Source organism: Euprymna scolopes, chromosome 43 (assembly GCF_053919585.1).
Source record: "Euprymna scolopes isolate OS-2025 chromosome 43, ASM5391958v1, whole genome shotgun sequence".
Taxonomy (NCBI): domain Eukaryota; kingdom Metazoa; phylum Mollusca; class Cephalopoda; order Sepiida; family Sepiolidae; genus Euprymna; species Euprymna scolopes.
The window spans coordinates 53,152,280-53,170,458 of record NC_136524.1 but is presented as its reverse complement, the minus strand read 5'-3'; the positions used below and the strand labels follow the sequence as shown (position 1 = coordinate 53,170,458).

The 18,179-nt window shown below is 29.2% G+C and overlaps 1 protein-coding gene across 4 annotated transcripts in view; it reads right to left on the bottom strand.

Annotated features, from left to right (window-relative positions):
- The window catches only part of LOC145268349 (uncharacterized), a 344,873-nt gene that overhangs the window by 314,185 nt on the left and 12,509 nt on the right, over positions 1-18,179 (bottom strand). Inside the window, exon 1 of one of the 4 annotated variants that reach the window (XM_080123869.1) lies at positions 9,148-9,171. The exons of the other annotated variants lie outside the window; for them this stretch is intronic. The gene's annotated coding sequence lies outside the window, so the exon portion shown is untranslated. Of the gene's footprint in view, positions 1-9,147; positions 9,172-18,179 lie in introns of those variants that run through there. 4 annotated transcript variants of the gene reach the window in all.

Genomic DNA, 18,179 nt, shown 5'->3' with positions numbered 1-18,179 from the left:
AAAAGAAAGAAGGGATAACCCAAGTAAAAAAAAAGAGATATTGAAAAAACGAACAAGGCAAGAAAAGAAAGAAGGGATAACCCAAGTAAAAAAAAAAGAGATATTGAAAAAACGAAAAAGGCAAGAAAAGAAAGAAGGGATAACCCAAGTAAAAACAAAAGAGATATTGAAAAAACGAAAAAGGCAAGAAAAGAAAGGAGGGATAACCCAAGTAAAAAAAAAAAAGAGATATTGAAAAAACGAAAAAGGCAAGAAAAGAAAGAAGGGATAACCCAAGTAAGAAAAAAGAGATATTGAAAAAACGAAAAAGGCAAGAAAAGAAAGAAGGGATAACCCAAGTAAAAAAAAAAGAGATATTGAGAAAACGAAAAAGGCAAGAAAAGAAAGAAGGGATAACCCAAGTAAAAAAAAAAGAGATATTGAAAAAACGAAAAAGGCAAGAAAAGAAAGAAAGGTAACCCAAGTAAAAAAAAAGAGATATTGAAAAAACGAACAAGGCAAGAAAAGAAAGAAGGGATAACCAAAGTAAAAAAAAAAGAGATATTGAAAAAACGAACAAGGCAAGAAAAGAAAGAAGGGATAACCAAAGTAAAAAAAAAAAGAGATATTGAAAAAACGAAAAAGGCAAGAAAAGAAAGAAGGGATAACCCAAGTAAAAAAAAAAAGAGATATTGAAAAAACGAACAAGGCAAGAAAAGAAAGAAGGGATAACCCAAGTAAAAAAAAGAGAGATATTGAAAAAACGAAAAAGGCAAGAAAAGAAAGAAGGGATAACCCAAGGAAAAAAAAGAGATATTGAAAAAACGAAAAAGGCAAGAAAAGAAAGAGGGGATAACCCAAGTAAAAAAAAAAAAAGAGATATTGAAAAAACGAACAAGGCAAGAAAACAAAGAAGGGATAACCAAAGTAAAAAAAAGAGATATTGAAAAAAAGAAAAATGCAAGAAAAAAAGAAGGGATAACCCAAGTAAAAAAAAAAGAGATATTGAAAAAAAGAAAAAGGCAAGAAAAGAAAGAAGGGATAACCCAAGGAAAAAAAAAGAGATATTGAAAAAACGAAAAAGGCAAGAAAAGAAAGAAGGGATAACCCAAGTCAAAAAAAAAAAGAGATATTGAAAAAACGAAAAAGGCAAGAAAAAAAAAGAATGGATAACCAAAGTAAAAAAAAAGAGATATTGAAAAAAAGAAAAAGGCAAGAAAAGAAAGAAGGGATAACCCAAGTAAAAAAAAAGAGATATTGAAAAAACGAAAAAGGCAAGAAAAGAAAGAGGGGATAACCCAAGTAAAAAAAAAAAGATATTGAAAAAACGAAAAAGGCAAGAAAAGAAAGAGGGGATAACCCAAGTAAAAAAAGAAGAGATATTGAAAAAACGAAAAAGGCAAGAAAAGAAAGAAGGGATAACCCAAGTAAAAAAAGAAAAGATATTGAAAAAAAGAAAAAGGCAAGAAAAGAAAGAGGGGATAACCCAAGTAAAAAAAGAAGAGATATTGAAAAAACGAAACAGGCAAGAAAAGAAAGAAGGGATAACCCAAGTAAAAAAAAGAGATATTGAAACAATGAAAATGGCAAGAAAAGAAAGAGGGGATAACCCATGTAAAAAAAAAAAAGATATTGAAAAAACGAAAAAGGCAAGAAAAGAAAGAAGGGATAACCCAAGTAAAAAAAAAGAGATATTGAAAAAAAGAAAAAGGCAAGAAAAGAAAGAAGGGATAACCCAAGTAAAAAAAAGAGATATTGAAAAAACGAAAAAGGCAAGAAAAGAAAGAAGGGATAACCCAAGTAAAAAAAAGAGATATTGAAAAAAAGAAAAAGGCAAGAAAAGAAAGAAGGGATAACCCAAGTAAAAAAAAGAGATATTGAAAAAACGAAAAAGGCAAGAAAAGAAAGAAGGGATAACCAAAGTAAAAAAAAAAAAAGATATTGAAAAAACGAAAAAGGCAAGAAAAGAAAGAAGGGATAACCCAAGTAAAAAAAAAGAGATATTGAAAAAACGAAAAAGGCAAGAAAACAAAGAAGGGATAACCCAAGTAAAAAAAAAAAGAGATATTGAAAAAACGAAAAAGGCAAGAAAAGAAAGAAGGGATAACCCAAGTAAAAAAAAAGAGATATTGAAAAAACGAAAAAGGCAAGAAAAGAAAGAGGGGATAACCCAATTAAAAAAAAAAGAGATATTGAAAAAACGAAAAAGGCAAGAAAAGAAAGAAGGGATAACCCAAGTAAAAAAAAAAGAGATATTGAAAAAACGAAAAAGGCAAGAAAAGAAAGAAGGGATAACCCAAGTAAAAAAAAAGAGATATTGAAAAACGAACAAGGCAAGAAAAGAAAGAAGGGATAACCCAAGTAAAAAAAAAAAGAGATATTGAAAAACGAACAAGGCAAGAAAAGAAAGGAGGGATAACCCAAGTAAAAAAAAAAAGAGATATTGAAAAAACGAAAAAGGCAAGAAAAGAAAGAAGGGATAACCCAAGTAAAAAAAAAAGAGATATTGAAAAAACGAAAAAGGCAAGAAAAGAAAGAAGGGATAACCCAAGTAAAAAAAAAGAGCTATTGAAAAAACGAACAAGGCAAGAAAAGAAAGAAGGGATAACCCAAGTAAAAAAAAAAAGAGATATTGAAAAAACGAACAAGGCAAGAAAAGAAAGAAGGGATAACCCAAGTAAAAAAAAAGAGATATTGAAAAACGAACAAGGCAAGAAAAGAAAGAGGTGATAACCCAAGTATAAAAAAAAGAGATATTGAAAAAACGAAAAAGGCAAGAAAACAAAGAAGGGATAATCCAAGTAAAAAAAAAAGAGATATTGAAAAAACAAAAAGGCAAGAAAAGAAAGAAGGGATAACCCAAGTAAAAAAAAAAAGAGATATTGAAAAAACGAAAAAGGCAAGAAAAGAAAGAAGGGATAACCCAAGTAAAAAAAAAAAGAGATATTGAAAAAACGAAAAAGGCAAGAAAAGAAAGAAGGGATAACCCAAGGAAAAAAAAAGAGATATTGAAAAAACGAAAAAGGCAAGAAAAGAAAGAGGGGATAACCCAAGTAAAAAAAGAAGAGATATTGAAAACACGAAAAAGGCAAGAAAAGAAAGAAGGGATAACCCAAGTAAAAAAAAAAGAGATATTGAAAAAACGAACAAGGCAAGAAAAGAGAGAAGGGATAACCCAAGTAAAAAAAAAAGAGATATTGAAAAAACGAAAAAGGCAAGAAAAGAAAGGAGGGATAACCCAAGTCAAAAAAAAAAGAGATATTGAAAAAACGAAAAAGGCAAGAAAAGAAAGAAGGGATAACCCAAGTAAAAAACAAATGAGATATTGAAAAAACGAAAAAGGCAAGAAAAGAAAGGAGGGATAACCCAAGTAAAAAAAAAAAAAAGAGATATCGAAAAAACGAAACAGGCAAGAAAAGAAAGAGGGGATAACCCAAGTAAAAAAAAAAGAGATATTGAAAAAACAAAAAAGGCAAGAAAAGAAAGAAGGGATAACCCAAGTAAAAAAAAAAGAGATATTGAAAAAACGAAAAAGGCAAGAAAAGAAAGAAGGGATAACCCAAGTAAAAAAAAAAGAGATATTGAAAAAACGAAAAAGGCAAGAAAAGAAAGAAGGGATAACCCAAGAAAAGAAAAAGAGATATTGAAAAAACGAAAAAGGCAAGAAAAGAAAGAAGGGATATCCCAAGTAAAAAAAAAGAGATATTGAAAAAACGAAAAAGGCAAGAAAAGAAAGAAAGGTAACCCAAGTAAAAAAAAAAAAAGAAGAGATATTGAAAAAACGAACAAGGCAAGAAAAGAAATAAGGGATAACACAAGTAAAAAAAAAAGAGATATTGAAAAAACGAAAAAGGCAAGAAAAGAAAGAAGGGATAACCCAAGTAAAAAAAAAAGAGATATTGAAAAAACGAAAAAGGCAAGAAAAGAAAGAAGGGATAACCCAAGTAAAAAAAAGAGATATTGAAAAAACGAACAAGGCAAGAAAAGAAAGAAGGTATAACCCAAGTAAAAAAAAAGAGATATTGAAAAAAAGAAAAAGGCAAGAAAAGAAAGAAGGGATAACCCAAGTAAAAAAAAAGCAGATATTGAAAAAAAGAAAAAGGCAAGAAAAGAAAGAATGGATAACCCAAGTAAAAAAAAAAAAAAGAGATATTGAAAAAACGAAAAAATCAAGAAAAGAAAGAAGGGATAACCAAAGTAAAAAAAAAAAAGATATTGAAAAAACGAAAAAGGCAAGAAAAGAAAGAAGGGATAACCAAAGTAAAAAAAAAGAGATATTGAAAAAACGAACAAGGCAAGAAAAGAAAAAAGGGATAACCCAAGTAAAAAAAAAAAAGAGAGATATTGAAAAAACGAAAAAGGCAAGAAAAGAAAGAAGGGATAACCCAAGTAAAAAAAAGAGATATTGAAAAAACGAAAAAGGCAAGAAAAGAAAGAAGGGATAACCCAAGTAAAAAAAAGAGATATTGAAAAAACGAACAAGGCAAGAAAACAAAGAAGGTATAACCCAAGTAAAAAAAAGAGATATTGAAAAAAAGAAAAAGGCAAGAAAAGAAAGAAGGGATAACCCAAGTAAAAAAAAAGAGATATTGAAAAAACGAAAAAGGCAAGAAAAGAAAGAGGGGATAACCCAAGTAAAAAAAAAAAGATATTGAAAAAACGAAAAAGGCAAGAAAAGAAAGAGGGGATAACCCAAGTAAAAAAAGAAGAGATATTGAAAAAACGAAAAAGGCAAGAAAAGAAAGAAGGGATAACCCAAGTAAAAAAAGAAAAGATATTGAAAAAAAGAAAAAGGCAAGAAAAGAAAGAGGGGATAACCCAAGTAAAAAAAGAAGAGATATTGAAAAAACGAAACAGGCAAGAAAAGAAAGAAGGGATAACCCAAGTAAAAAAAAGAGATATTGAAACAATGAAAAAGGCAAGAAAAGAAAGAAGGGATAACCCAAGTAAAAAAAAGAGATATTGAAAAAACGAAAAAGGCAAGAAAAGAAAGAAGGGATAACCCAAGTAAAAAAAAGAGATATTGAAAAAAAGAAAAAGGCAAGAAAAGAAAGAAGGGATAACCCAAGTAAAAAAAAGAGATATTGAAAAAACGAAAAAGGCAAGAAAAGAAAGAAGGGATAACCAAAGTAAAAAAAAAAAAAGATATTGAAAAAACGAAAAAGGCAAGAAAAGAAAGAAGGGATAACCCAAGTAAAAAAAAAGAGATATTGAAAAAACGAAAAAGGCAAGAAAACAAAGAAGGGATAACCCAAGTAAAAAAAAAAAGAGATATTGAAAAAACGAAAAAGGCAAGAAAAGAAAGAAGGGATAACCCAAGTAAAAAAAAAGAGATATTGAAAAAACGAAAAAGGCAAGAAAAGAAAGAGGGGATAACCCAATTAAAAAAAAAAGAGATATTGAAAAAACGAAAAAGGCAAGAAAAGAAAGAAGGGATAACCCAAGTAAAAAAAAAAGAGATATTGAAAAAACGAAAAAGGCAAGAAAAGAAAGAAGGGATAACCCAAGTAAAAAAAAAGAGATATTGAAAAACGAACAAGGCAAGAAAAGAAAGAAGGGATAACCCAAGTAAAAAAAAAAAGAGATATTGAAAAACGAACAAGGCAAGAAAAGAAAGGAGGGATAACCCAAGTAAAAAAAAAAAGAGATATTGAAAAAACGAAAAAGGCAAGAAAAGAAAGAAGGGATAACCCAAGTAAAAAAAAAAGAGATATTGAAAAAACGAAAAAGGCAAGAAAAGAAAGAAGGGATAACCCAAGTAAAAAAAAAGAGCTATTGAAAAAACGAACAAGGCAAGAAAAGAAAGAAGGGATAACCCAAGTAAAAAAAAAAAGAGATATTGAAAAAACGAACAAGGCAAGAAAAGAAAGAAGGGATAACCCAAGTAAAAAAAAAGAGATATTGAAAAACGAACAAGGCAAGAAAAGAAAGAGGTGATAACCCAAGTATAAAAAAAAGAGATATTGAAAAAACGAAAAAGGCAAGAAAACAAAGAAGGGATAATCCAAGTAAAAAAAAAAGAGATATTGAAAAAACAAAAAGGCAAGAAAAGAAAGAAGGGATAACCCAAGTAAAAAAAAAAAGAGATATTGAAAAAACGAAAAAGGCAAGAAAAGAAAGAAGGGATAACCCAAGTAAAAAAAAAAAGAGATATTGAAAAAACGAAAAAGGCAAGAAAAGAAAGAAGGGATAACCCAAGGAAAAAAAAAGAGATATTGAAAAAACGAAAAAGGCAAGAAAAGAAAGAGGGGATAACCCAAGTAAAAAAAGAAGAGATATTGAAAACACGAAAAAGGCAAGAAAAGAAAGAAGGGATAACCCAAGTAAAAAAAAAAGAGATATTGAAAAAACGAACAAGGCAAGAAAAGAGAGAAGGGATAACCCAAGTAAAAAAAAAAGAGATATTGAAAAAACGAAAAAGGCAAGAAAAGAAAGGAGGGATAACCCAAGTCAAAAAAAAAAGAGATATTGAAAAAACGAAAAAGGCAAGAAAAGAAAGAAGGGATAACCCAAGTAAAAAACAAATGAGATATTGAAAAAACGAAAAAGGCAAGAAAAGAAAGGAGGGATAACCCAAGTAAAAAAAAAAAAAAGAGATATCGAAAAAACGAAACAGGCAAGAAAAGAAAGAGGGGATAACCCAAGTAAAAAAAAAAGAGATATTGAAAAAACAAAAAAGGCAAGAAAAGAAAGAAGGGATAACCCAAGTAAAAAAAAAAGAGATATTGAAAAAACGAAAAAGGCAAGAAAAGAAAGAAGGGATAACCCAAGTAAAAAAAAAAGAGATATTGAAAAAACGAAAAAGGCAAGAAAAGAAAGAAGGGATAACCCAAGAAAAGAAAAAGAGATATTGAAAAAACGAAAAAGGCAAGAAAAGAAAGAAGGGATATCCCAAGTAAAAAAAAAGAGATATTGAAAAAACGAAAAAGGCAAGAAAAGAAAGAAAGGTAACCCAAGTAAAAAAAAAAAAAGAAGAGATATTGAAAAAACGAACAAGGCAAGAAAAGAAATAAGGGATAACACAAGTAAAAAAAAAAGAGATATTGAAAAAACGAAAAAGGCAAGAAAAGAAAGAAGGGATAACCCAAGTAAAAAAAAAAGAGATATTGAAAAAACGAAAAAGGCAAGAAAAGAAAGAAGGGATAACCCAAGTAAAAAAAAGAGATATTGAAAAAACGAACAAGGCAAGAAAAGAAAGAAGGTATAACCCAAGTAAAAAAAAAGAGATATTGAAAAAAAGAAAAAGGCAAGAAAAGAAAGAAGGGATAACCCAAGTAAAAAAAAAGCAGATATTGAAAAAAAGAAAAAGGCAAGAAAAGAAAGAATGGATAACCCAAGTAAAAAAAAAAAAAAGAGATATTGAAAAAACGAAAAAATCAAGAAAAGAAAGAAGGGATAACCAAAGTAAAAAAAAAAAAGATATTGAAAAAACGAAAAAGGCAAGAAAAGAAAGAAGGGATAACCAAAGTAAAAAAAAAGAGATATTGAAAAAACGAACAAGGCAAGAAAAGAAAAAAGGGATAACCCAAGTAAAAAAAAAAAAGAGAGATATTGAAAAAACGAAAAAGGCAAGAAAAGAAAGAAGGGATAACCCAAGTAAAAAAAAGAGATATTGAAAAAACGAAAAAGGCAAGAAAAGAAAGAAGGGATAACCCAAGTAAAAAAAAGAGATATTGAAAAAACGAACAAGGCAAGAAAACAAAGAAGGTATAACCCAAGTAAAAAAAAGAGATATTGAAAAAAAGAAAAAGGCAAGAAAAGAAAGAAGGGATAACCCAAGTAAAAAAAAAAACAGATATTGAAAAAAAGAAAAAGGCAAGAAAAGAAAGAAGGGATAACCCAAGTAAAAAAAAAAAAGAGATATTGAAAAAACGAAACAGGCAAGAAAAGAAAGAAGGGATAACCCAAGTAAAAAAAAAAAAAGAGATATTGAAAAAACGAAAAAGGCAAGAAAAGAAAGAAGGGATAACCCAAGTAAAAAAAAAGAGATATTGAAAAAACGAAAAAGGCAAGAAAAGAAAGAAGGGATAACCCAAGTAAAAAAAAAAGAGATATTGAAAAAACGAACAAGGCAAGAAAAGAAAGAAGGGATAACCCAAGTAAAAAAAAAAAAGAGATATTGAAAAAAAGAAAAAGGCAAGAAAAGAAAGAAGGGATAACCCAAGTAAAAAAAAAGAGATATTGAAAAAACGAAACAGGCAAGAAAAGAAAGAAGGGATAACCCAAGTAAAAAAAAAAAAGAGATATTGAAAAAACGAAAAAATCAAGAAAAGAAAGAAGGGATAACCAAAGTAAAAAAAAAAAAGATATTGAAAAAACGAAAAAGGCAAGAAAAGAAAGAAGGGATAACCCAAGGAAAAAAAAAGAGATATTGAAAAAACGAACAAGGCAAGAAAAGAAAGAAGGGATAACCCAAGTAAAAAAAAAAAAAGAGATATTGAAAAAACGAAAAAGGCAAGAAAAGAAAGAAGGGATAACCCAAGTAAAAAAAAAAAGAGATATTGAAAAAACGAAAAAGGCAAGAAAAGAAAGAGGGGATAACCCAAGTAAAAAAAGAAGAGATATTGAAAAAACGAAAAAGGCGAGAAAAGAAAGAAGGTATAACCCTAGCAAAAAAAAAAGAGATATTGAAAAAACGAAAAAATCAAGAAAAGAAAGAAGGGATAACCCAAGTAAAAAAAAAAAAATTGGAAGAGAAGCAGTTACACGGGCAATTCATACGGATGACAAAACATGAGACTAACGAAAAGACTTGGACATAGCTACAAAAAGGAAACGTAAACAGAGAAACTGATTCCTTAAAAACAGTCGCACAAGATAATGCAATTAGAACCAACCATATGAAAGCTAGGATTGACAAGACACACGAAAACATGAAATGTAGACTGTGGACAAAGAGACGATACAATAAACCACATAATAAGCGAAGGCAACAAATTAGCCCAAAAAGAATACAAAAATAGACACGATCAAGTGGAGAAGGCAGTGCATTGGGAATTATGCAGACAACTGCATCTTGAACACCCAAACAAATGGTACAAGCATAAACTAGCAAAAATACTTGAAAATAAAAGTCACAAAATCCTATGGGATATGGATATACAAACGAATAAACCCATCCAAGCAAAAAGACCAGATGTCATAATAGTTAAAAAGAAAGAGTCCTACCAGATAGTATATTTTGCAGTTTCAGCAGACCACAGAGTGAAGACCAAGGAAACAGAGAAATGAAGCAAATACGTGAAACTGGCCAGACAGCTCAAAGGGATCTGGAAGATGAAGAAAGTCAAGATAATACCACTAATAGTAGGAGCACTAGGAACAATACCGGAAAACTTTGAAAACAGAATGGGAAATATTTGAATTTAAGGGATGGCTGAGAAGATGGAATAATGGCGGAAATAATAAGGAAAACTTGAATTCAGTGACTAACACACACGAGCTACAGGCACAGGTCAGACATGCAGAAACTACTACAGATATAAAACACAAACAAACATCACATGGAATCATAAAAACCAAAACTGCATAAATGTGAGGGTATCTACCCCAGCCCCGTGCTCCCTTGCCCCTCCTTTTTTGTGCGTGGGTGGGTGTCACAATAAACTGGTGCCATACCAAATAAGTGAGGAGGGTCAAGAAGGGTGGAAAAAAAGAAGGCACTAGCTAAATCTCTGCTGGATGAGTGCAAAGAGGATTGGGACCTTGGGGAGGCTTATTGCTACTCAAATTCCAGTGAAGACTAATAGTTGCTGCCAACGAAAAATCAATGGTAAACGGCTATTGCGATAACGCAAATTTTTTTGCTAAGGTTGTTGAAAGAGGTGGAGAGTACCAGAAAGCTGGAGACACTTGTTGTCACTCAGACTCCAGAGAACACTGTAAGTTATTCTTAAGGAGAAATATTTGATGATGGCCTGAGTGACTACTCCTAGTGAGTACATAATAAATCACACTATTTTTAGCAGACAAAAGACGATCTGAAAATCACCCCTTCTCAGGTGCATGCTATCATAAAAAATCTTGACATTTTAAAAGCATGTGGACCTGATCTCATCCCGGCAGTGCTATTAAAAAAGTGCTCCGCCAAAGTAGCTCCAGTTCTCTCCAAACTCTACAACAAATGCCTTAATGAATCTTGCTTTCCTGCCTGCTGGAAAACTGCTTCTGTGGTACCAGTTTTCAAGAATTCTGGTGAAAGAACTGACCCAGTAAATTACCGCCCCATTAGCCTCCTCCCACTTTTCGCTAAAATATTTGTGTCCATAATTAACCAAGCTCTAGTCCATCACCTTACAGATGCTAAACTTCTGACCAACAATATGGATTTAGGCAAGCCCGTTCCACCGCAGACATCCTAACTGTAATCTCTGAATGTATATACTATTCACTGGAGAAAGCAGGGGAGGGTAGAGCAGTAGCTCTAGATATATCTAAGGTTTTTGACAGGGTACGGCATGGAGGTCTTCTCAGGAAAATCAGATCATACGGTATCACTGGAAGAATACTTAACATAATTAAATACTTCTTAGATAAGAGAAAAATCCAAGTTGTCCTCGACGGTCATACATCTAAACAATATGATATAAATGCGGGAGTGCTTCAAGGGTCTATCCTTGGACTTCTATTATTCCTAATATTCATAAATACCCTCTCTGACAAAATTGTCTGTGAGATAGGTATATATGCTGATGACACCACACTCTATAACAGATATGACAGGAAAACAAATGAACACATATCTAAAGAAATGGCAGAAACACTAGAGGATGACCTCCAATCTGTAGTGGAATGGGGACAAAAATGGATGGTCACATTCAATGCTGCCAAGACTAAACTTGTTTCCTTCAATAATTACAAGAAACCTTCTCTACCACCAATAGCAACGGCCAAAGACTATCTGAAAGTACATCTTTTAAACTCCTCAGCCTAACGTTCACAGGAATAGGAGTTGGAACAATTACATTGAGAACATTACCAGGATCGCTGCAACGAAGGTAGGTTCTCTCTACTGTGCTAGAAAGCTACTAACACCCAAAAGTATCCTGTACCTCTATAAGTCCACCATTCACCCATGTATGGAGTATTGTTGTCATATTTGGGCTGGTGCATCTGCTACTAGTCTCTCACTCTTAGACAATGTTCAAAAGAGAGTCGCCAATCTGATAGGTTCTGAACTCTCATCTAAACTCCAGCCTCTGTCCCATCGACAAAATGTAGCATCCCTCTGCCTGTTCTACAAGTACTTTAACAGTAAATGCTCTGACGAACTGCAAGCACTTGTACCCCCTCGACGTAAATACCCTCGACAAACCCGACAAGCAGCTAAATCCCACCCCTTCACACTAGAGATCCCTAGATGTAAAAAAGCGTTCTACTCAGAACCGCTAGACTTTGGAATTCCCTTCCGGGTTCCTGCTTCCCCAACTGTATTGCCATGCAGAAGTTCAAGTGCAATGTGAACCGGCATCTTGTTGCCCAAGTCCCCACATAGTACCCTTGTAGCCTATGTCCCTGATAGTAGCCCCCTACATCAAAGTGGCAATGTGCCTTATTTTGGGTGAAAATGTAAAAAAAAAAAAAGACGGAGTAGAGGGAATGTCTCATATACGGCCACCTAGTAACAGTATTAAGAATATACATTACAATGAGAGAAAATATGTTTCGCCAGTGTTCCCATGCATATTCATACGCAATAACGGATCTCCATAACACTTGAAATAGTTTTGTTCGGCATTCTTTAAAATTTTTTACTCACTAAATTTTGCGCAGCGATATGGCTATTTATACAAAAACTACACCTTAATATTTATTAAATATGTACTATTCAAAATAAATAAATAAAAATAAATAAAATAAATAAATAAATAAAAATAAATAAATAAAAATAAATAAATAAAATGCAGAAGAATGAAAATAAACAAAAAGATGAAATAATTGAAATAATAGTAATCCCCAAGGCAATAAATAAATAAATAAATAAATAAATGAATAAATAAATAAATAAATAAATGACAACAGTTAAGATTTAATAAAGCATAGAAAGAGCCCAATCGGAAAATTAGAATAATAATGGTAATCAAAATATCTACACGTTTTATGTGAATGCACACACATATCCACAAAGCACATGTGCTGGAGCGTTGGAGAAACTTGTCCAGTAAATATAATTAGCCGTCTTCAATTGGCAGAAAAACAAATAAAATTGTGCATGAAGAAGGAAAACTTATAAAAATTATTGAAAAATAAAAAGAAGTCTGATTTCTCAATACCTCTGTTCAGTCTCGAAAGACAAAGGATACCCCCTGTAGGGGCAGCTGCACATGTAATTGTGTGGCAAGGGTTGCGCAATCTCCAACCACACCTCTCTTGAATCGGCACTGCTTGATTAGCAGTGTTAGAAAACGCCATTAAAAATACATGATAAAAAATTGAATAATTCGACCTCCTATCTTTCAAAGCTTATAACTACTTGAAAAATGTAATTCAAACCCTATTTTTTTTTCAGTTAAAGGAGCAAAGACCACATTTTAAAAAATAACAGGTTTAATAGCAAATCATGCAATATTTGCTTTTTAAATCGGTTTTCTTTAAAAAAGATTTAAAGAAAATCAACGCATTTTAACTTACTTTGATATTTACTTATATTCCAAAACTCACTTACCTATAAAAATACTATTCAATGGCTACTTCCATTCTTCATTGTTAAGAATTTATCCATATTTATATTTTATATTCCATGTTCTTTTTAAATAAAATACTTTTTTTAAGCAAATATTCGAAAAAATATCGCGACTTCAGTTCATCACAAATGGGAAAAAGGGGGGATAACCGTCTCCTTTTTTTTTTAGAGTTATGAACTATGGTGGCCTGTAAGCGACGGAATTAATGTCTCTTTCTATTGATGGCTGTAAACAAAAGTTAGTAAATATGGGCCACCGTATCTGAAAAATAGTCCCATTTCACTTATCAGTTTTTGCCAATAAAAAACCCCAGTCGAGGGATTTTTTATTTTTTTTTATTCTCTTAAAGAAATACACAAGTTTTTGATTTAATATATTTTATTTCTACTTTATGGAGTGAATTGTTTTTTTTTTTTAATATCTAAAAAAAAACAAAACATTGCATGAAATAGAAATAATTGTCGTAATTAAACGAAATTTTCTGTGCAATATAACAAGATTATAAGGTTTCAGTTAAAAAAAATAAAATCAACGTGGTTTTTACAAAAAAAAGGTTTTAAACTTTGGACTTTACAGGTAAATTTGCAAATAACTGTTCTTTTTTTTGTTTTAAATTAGCTTATTTTATTTATTGATCTTTTATCTTCAATTTGTGATATATAAATTTGAGGTGAGAAAATGAATTATTTTCATTTTAATAGACATTTCAAAAAACAACCCACTTAAAAGAGAAATGACGAGCTTTTTTTAATATTTTATTCGCAGTTTTGTGTTAGGGATGTCAAAAATCCCCGCCCCCTAAATTCTGACACACCTTTTGCTTGAGTCCAGTGGCAAGGAAAAGTTCAGGACGACTGGAAACAATGCCGAGATAAATGGAGACTATATACATTACACAACCTGGAAATCCTAAATGGTCACCCATATGGTACTGGCCAGGCTCATCGCTGCTTAACTTCGGTGATCTGACGGGAACCGTTTGTCAAACGTGATCATACTGTATATAGTTTGATTTAAAGTAGAGAAAAATTGAAAAGACTTAAATTAATTATGGATGATGTATAAAAGTAAATGCGGTAGTAATCAACTCTTCACATTTTTAAAAATCAAGCTAAAACATGCGGATAAAACTGAACATAATTAACTTTCACCAAAAATATAATTTGTTAAAAAAAATTGCTTATTTAGAATTACACTTAATTAAAAAACAATATATATATATTAATGATGTATGTATTCGTCAGGAAACGAAGACGTCATATCCCAAACAATATGTGAAACGGTAGAAAATTTTTAAATAAAAGAAAAAAAATTGTTTTTATATAATATTGTTTTAAATTTTGCCAAAGTTCAAGGAAAACAATTGAATTCGACTTCAGAGATTTTGCTAGCATTCAAAGAAAAAAATTAACACTTTTGAATCGTTAAAAATCGCAAAATTTGTTGTTCTAATTAAAATACTCGATTAATTTAAGTGATTTCTGCAATATGAGTTCGCTCCGTTACAAGTTCTTACATCAAAAAGATTTTTATTTATTTTTCATTTGTTTTAAATAAACCACCAAAATTTGATATAAAATTAATAAAAAAAACAAAAAAAAACAAAAAACAAACAAGTTACATGAAACAAAAAAGGAAAAAAGAGGGTGGAGCTTAAATACCATATCAAGAGGACACTTAAACCAATTTGAACATTCATTTAAACGTTAAAAATTACTTAAATACCACCGGAAAGTAAAGTATAATCAATAAAAAGAAAAAATACATCAAAGAATAGGAATAAAATCTTAAACAGTAAAAAGTTTTCCAAGGACTGAACTTTTAAAGAAATTCTTAGCAGACATGAAAATTAAAATAAAATAAAATAAAAACGTCCCAAATATATATATATATATATATATATATATATATATATATATATATATATATATATGAATATATATATGAATATATATAATATAAAAAATATATAATATAAAAAATATATAATATATAGATTTTAGATTTGTAAATATATATAATATATAAAAATATAATATACATATATTTTTAAAAATGTATAGAATATACAAAAAAATGATAAATAAATATATATATAATATGATATATACATACGTCAAACCGGAAGCGACTTATATTTACATGAAAGCTAGACAATCGAAAAGAGAGGATGACTTTCGAAAATATCGACGAAAAAGCGACCTCCCTATAGAAAAGTGCCCAGTTGAAGGTGAAGATATTGTTTTTAGCCAATTTTTCGATATTTGTCGTCTGAAAGGTCGAACTTCAAAACGATACTAATCTTGTAAAAATCCGTCGCCTCTGTCTAAAGTTTTAGGCAGACATGCAAACATACATACATACATTTATATATTAGCAACTAAAAATTTTCGACCCAAATCGATTAAAAAGCTTACCGTATCTTTGAATACCCTTTATGTAAAATTTCAAATGTTTTAGACCGGAAATTTTCTAAGTAAATTGGTTGAGACCGCAGAGGTCAATTTTTTTAAAACTTTGATTCCTATTATAAACCCACAGATAGACACAAACACACGTTCGCTTTTATAGATAGATAGATAGATAGACTAATAAATTAAACAAAAATATATACGTATACATAAATATATATGGAGGCAATTTTTTGTTTACTGTAAAGATTTTACGCAAATCTTACACAAGTATAAATCATGTAGAATATCTGCATGAATATAATTACCCGTAATAGTTAACTAAAGATGATCATCTACAAAGAAAACCGAAGAAACTAATAAGGAATTAATTAAAATGAATGCTTAAAAGAATATGCAAATTAGCTAGATCGTTTGGTAGTGAATGCATTTCCACAACCCATGTATAAGAAAATGATTTAGCTAATTTGCATATTCTTTTAAACATTCATTTTAATTAATTCCCTATTAGTTTTTTCGGTTTTCTTATAGGATGATCATCTAGAGTTAACTATTACGTGCAATTATATTCATGCAGATATTCTACATGATTTATACTTGCATAATATTTGTGTAAAAAGTTTACAGTAAACACAAAATTCTTTCCATATATATTTATGCTTACGCATATATTTTGTTTAATCTATAAAAGTGAACGTGTCTCTGTATCTGTGTGTCTCTGTGTCTGTGTATGTACATTTCCCTACGCAATAACTTTGTTAATTTTAAGTCTGCAGACTCGAAATTTGATATACAGGGTAATGAGATTTGGAAAAAATCTTTGTAATCTTTTTTCGGCCATAAATTTGGCTGTACAGGGGTCCAAGTTCAACGATTTGACTTTTTAGAACTCTACCAAACAGTTTGGGTCGAAAATTTTTAGTTACCAATATATAAATGTATGTATGTATGTATGTATGTATGTATGTCTGTTTGCATGTCTGCCTTAAACTTTCAATAGAGGCAACGGATTTTACCAAAATCAGTATCGTTTTAAAGTTCAACCTTTCATACGACAAATATCGAAAAATTGACTAAAAACATTAATATCTTCCCCTTCAACTAGGCATTTTTCTACAGGGGGGGGGATAACTTTTTCGCCGATATTTTTAAAGTTATCCTTTCCTTTAGATTGTCTAGCCTTAATTTTAAAAAAATGTCGCTTCCGGTTTGATGGTGGTCGTAACAGCAGAAACGTTAGGTTTTAACCCGTTCTTTTCCTCCTTTGTGGTACGGATTCGAGCCTGCCTTCCTACAACCACTTTTTTTTTTATTTTTGCTGAACATACACATCCAAACACTCGGGCAACGGCAGGCTGAAATGCTAATATATATATATATATATATATATATATATATATATATATATATATATATATAAATATTAGTATATGCATATATAAATATATATATGTATATATAAATATTAGTATATGTATATATAAATATAATAGATATACATACATATATATATCTATAAAAGTGAAAGTGTCTGTGTGTGCGTGTGTGTGTGTGTACATTTCCATACGCAATAGCTTTGTCAATTTTAAGTCTACAGACTCGAAATTTGATATACAGGGTACTGAAATTTGGGAAAATCGATGTGACCGGATTTCGGCAAGAAATTTGTCGATTAAGGGGTCAACGATTTAACGATTTGACTTTTGAGTACTCTACCCAAGTACTCGGACAATTTTTGGTCTCAACAGTGGAAATTTTAGATATAGGTTCCTTGGACATGGATCTAACTTAATAACTTGATTTGAGCCCAAAACAATAAATCTTAACGGGTCATAATAGGGGTCAAATTAACAAAAAAATTGACCTTTTTTTTTTTTTTTTTGCTCAGCATACACCTCCAAACACTCGGGCAACGGCAGGCCGAAATGTTAGTATATATATATATATATATATATATATATATATATATATATATATATATATATATATATATATATATACACCATACATGAATATTCCTATACTATATATGAATATATATAAATTATATAAACACATATATAATATAAACCTATATATAATATAAAAATATATATAATATAAAAATATATATAATATATAAGCATAAAAAATATATAAACACATATAATATATTAATGCATATAATGTATAAATATATACGAAATACAAATATATGTATATAATATAAATATATATGTAATATAAATATATAGGTAATATAAATATATAACACAGAACTATAAATAATATATAAATTTATATTATTATATACACATTATAACATATATAGATATATATTATATATATGTTATGTACGAAAATATATATTGCATAAATATATATAATATATATGTATAATAGAAAGATATGACATATAAATGTATATAATATATAGATATATAACATTAAAATACATATATATAAAAAATATTAATATATATATATACATATAAATATATATAATATGAATACATATGTATAATATAAATACACATATAATATATAAATATACATGTATGATATATAAATGTACATAAATAATATATAAATGTACATAAATAATATATAAATGTACATAAATAATATATAAATGTACATATATAATATATAAATGTACATATATAATATATAAATGTACATATATAATATATAAATGTACATATATAATATATAAATATACATATATACACTATATATAAATATACATATATACACTATATATAAATATACATTATATATAAATATACATATATACATTATATATAAATATACATATATACATTATATATAAATATACATATATACATTATATATAAATATACATATATACATTATATATAAATATACATATATACATTATATATAAATATACATATATACATTATATATAAATATACATATATACATTATATATAAATATAGATATACATATATATAATATATATACATATATAATATATAATATACATATATATATAATATATAAATATACATATATATATAATATATAAATATACATATATATATAATATATAAATATACATATATATATAATATATAAATATACATATATATATAATATACA